We start from the raw sequence: 4,221 nt of genomic DNA, 5'->3' as shown, positions 1-4,221 counted from the left end.
TACTTCACAGCAGACAACCTTCCCATCGGACAGGGTGATCCTTTGTCAGGCCTATTAAGATATTCTCAGAGGGCGGTATGATGTGTGGAGGGACCTAGGAACGATGCTGCTAGGGATAAATGAAGATCACCTTCGAAACTATCGGTTACTGCTGTCCTTTGGACCTGCGACTGGCCCCACTGAACAAACAGACAGACCACTTCAAACAGATGAGTATCACGTGAAGGACTATGTATTTTTTCTATGAATTTAAACTTGCACTTATGTTGTGTTGTCCAGTTTTCTTGCAAGCAACTTGGCCACCCAATTCAAACTGTTGTTGCTGTGGCTATTGTGGACCTCTCATGCTTCCACCTGCCCCTTTTACCTGCCCTCCTTCATGGTGGGTAAACCCCATTCTATTCCCCTTCCCTCTCCCCAGCCAGCAACGTGCTCATTCTTAGTCACCTACTTACAGGCGCCACCACCTCCCCTTGGAGTCCAGCCAAGGCCCAATGCTTAGATCCGCTGGCAAAAGGATTCTCCTTAGCACACCCTGACTGCGGACAACTCCCCTAGCTGAGGCCTGTCTATTGCTAGCGATACTACTTCACCAGTCCATCCCTTTTGGATAGTGATATTTCCCCCCTATCCCACCTACAGTAATTTAGGCACGAATTGCCTATGCCCCTGCCAAACCTTCACGCCCACTTACTTCCACCCATTCCCCTTACTTCTCCTGCGCACTCTAAGGGTGACTGCTGGCGCATTGCAAGTGATTTCCTTCAATTTAAGTGGCATAAAAAGCTTTGCTAAGCAGCGAAAAATTATCTTCTATATTGCCTTCAAACTGGCAAACATAGCTCTCATTCATTAGACTCACTTGTAACACATGGAAGCTGCTGAACTCAAACAGGACTGGGTGGAATATAGCTTCTACATTAGCCTACCCCCTCGCATTGCCAGACAACACAGACTACACACACTAGCTCCCGGAAATGCAGAGTAGCGATATTGGTACGAATGTTGCTGCTGTGCCAGGTCTTGTACTCCTGGACAGATGACGAGGGCTGTTTTGCAGTTGCCAAGGTTAAGACTGGCAACAGGGTCCTCAGGTTGGGATCAATCTATGCCCCAACCAGGAATAAAGAGCTTCTCCTTATACATCTCAATCGTTTATTGACTAAACTGGAAACCTCCCATTTGAGCTTGGTGTGGGGACCGGAATATCGTCCCTAAGTTGATCATGGACAAGCAGGCCCCCTGGACACTACGCATGATCATAACTGGGCTCTCCTGCAGGATCCACTAGATGACTATGGTCTATTCAATATCTTGCATCTCTTCCATCCACTAGACAAAGGGTACAACTTTGACTCCCAGACCCATGACTCTTATTCCCACAGCAACTATTTTTTTAGTGGCCCAAATAGTGGTCGCTCCTACTCACAAGAGTGTCATCTTTGACTTAGTGCTCTCTGATCACAACCCCATAGGACTCTCTATTGACTGGAATTTTCACTGCGCCGCAGGAAGCCTTCGCACTTTAATATTTCATGTTAGAGATTGCCGGCTGAACTGGCTGAAAATCACATCTTTCTAAATACCTGGTGGACAATACTATCTCGGTCATACCCCCATATATTCGGGGCCACGGCTAAGGCTCTACATAGGGGCCTGATCATGAGAGATCTTTCCCTTGTCAATAAGCACCGGTCAGCCGGCTAGACAAACTTAGACAGGACATTGAATCCATAATGCAATCCCATCACATATGCTCCAATCTAAGCTCACACAGAAACCTGGAATGGGTGAAAATGGAACAGAACTCTGCTTATTGCTAATGCAGAATACTTTCTCCACTGCCTACAAGCCCAGCATTTCGAGCAGATTGAAAAGGTGGTTGCCCACTGGCTGCACAATGCACCAGTGAGAGGCTGCGATGGCCATTCCAGCCATCAATGGAATCAGAGGTATACTGGCTATGTGACATCTCTGGCCAAAGTGATCAGGTCCTACAGTTTTGATGTGGTGTCATATGCTGATGACACCCAGTTATTGATTACCTTAGGCTCTGATCCTACCAACATGAGGCTCCGTTTCAAAAATTGTATGGCCCACATCAATAACTGGATGCATACCAACCATCTCCAGCTTAATGGTAGTAAGACGGATGTCATTCTTTTTGGTAAGGCACACATAGTTTGGTTGAATGACTGGTGGACCCAAAGCCTACGTCCCTGTCCATCTCCCAAGCCTGTGGTGCTGAACCTTGGAGTGATGATTGATTATCAGTTGTCAATGAAAAGCCATATAAATCATATAATCAGTACGTTTTATGGAATAACGCACAACCTACGCAAAATGTTTCAATGGATCCCAATAGAATCAAGGAAACCACTTTTCCAGGGAATAATCATGACATATCGACTATGGAAATGCCCTGTTGGCCTCCATTAACGAGGAGCTCTATTCTAGGCTTCAAGTCCTGCAAAATACTGCTGCCAGACTCGTACTAAACCTCCTTTCGAGGTCCCCATCAGCAGCCAGTCTTAAGACTATTCACTGGCTTCCCATTCTGCAGCGAATACGCTTCAAGGTCCTCTGTCTGGTTCACAAGAACTTGTACGGAAATGGGCCAAGCTATTTTGCCAAAAAACTCAGCTGGTATCAGCCTAATAAGATGCTTAGGTTAAGTACCACTTTTCTGCTTACCCCTCCCAGAATCCGCACCATCCGGAATGGCAGTAGATCTTTCTCTTTCCTGGCACCTGCCTTTTGGAGTAAACTTCCATCACAGCTGGCTGCCGCAACGCCGTCCCGCCCCGCCCCGAGTCCTGTGGGGCGGCTGGCTTAATTTCTTGGGTGGAGCGACGACCATCAGAGCTGCGCCTGGAGACCTTACAGAGAAAGGCGGGAACACAGGGAAGGCTGGAGCGCCCTGACCCCGTGGAGCCGCCGCAGAGGAAAGCAGCTTCAACCGGGAGGACCGGGTGAGTCCGCTGTTGCCCCCTAACCACTACCCGCATTTGACAAACCCGATAGGGAGCCAGAAACAGCAGTGCGGTAAACTCCGGGATCACAAGGTGATACCCCAGATCCCGTTCCGACAGCAGTACTCGCATTATGCTATGCAAAACAATATAGGAGTGTAGCCACACCTTACACAACCCAACGTTCATGCCATATTGGACACGGCTGAGGCACAGTGAGAGGCTTGCCGGTGCGGAGGAGTTAGTTCCGATCCTATGGGATCCCGCCCGCCATTGCAGACACCCACCGCAAGATGAGAGAAGGTGAGCGTGGACATTCTTGACATCGCTGGGAGCGCCAGGGGTCTGAGTGGTGAGCCTGTGAGGCAGTGCGGTCGTGGGCTGGGTCCAGTGAATTGAGTACCGCAGGGCTCTTGCTTGCTGTGGATGGCGGGGCACTGAGTGAGCCGGAGGAGTTGTGTACGCGGCGCTTTCAGCTGGGGCGCACTTACCTGCGCTCTTCAAGGCCAGTAAGTCCCATCCACAGACAAGGAGGCAACATCAAGCGTGTAGCAGATTCCCTCTTTTGGCGCGCCTGATACCAACATGGCGGCTGCCGCACAAAGGCGGACAAACACCAATCACAGAGGCCCAGGAGGCACCAGATAAGTGGGAGGTCAAAAGCCGGAGGCCTCTGGGTCCTCAGAGGAATAGAGTGAAGACCAGGCGCGAGGAGAGTATTGTTATATACCCAATGCCTGACCCTAAGATGGCCGCCACTGGGGACATCTGACACGTAGAGCTATCCCTTGTTTTAGACCTTAAAGCAGCAGTATAAGGGTCCAGGAAGGATCATACCTGATCCTAAAATGGTAACTGAACCCCGCCCAAGGCAGGTTATGACCCTCCCAGTGGGCAAGGATGGGACGTCTTGAGGTGATCTGAGATGGCCACATGGCCTCAGCAGTGCGGCAGTCACCAGTCAGCCAATCTATTGCCCTAAGGCAGCAGCACTCCGGGTCCTGGAAGTATGATGCCTGCCCCTAAAATGGAAGCCTACCCCCGCCGAATGCATAACCGAATATGGGGATCAGCTAAGTGCCCTCGGCGAACTTTGAATAATCAACTCACTACCCAATCACACAGCAGAGAATGCAAGAAATAAGTAAGCCTGAGCCTCCCCCACAAACTAAATTTTACACAAACTCCTAAGCGCAAAGAGACTGATCAACAAGGTCGATGTTCGGTGGAGCTGCCGAGATAGCTAGAG

This window comes from Lissotriton vulgaris, chromosome 7, assembly GCF_964263255.1.
Source record: "Lissotriton vulgaris chromosome 7, aLisVul1.2, whole genome shotgun sequence".
Classification (NCBI taxonomy): Eukaryota; Metazoa; Chordata; class Amphibia; order Caudata; family Salamandridae; genus Lissotriton; species Lissotriton vulgaris.
The sequence above is the reverse complement of the archived record's forward strand: the minus strand, read 5'-3'. Positions refer to the sequence as shown.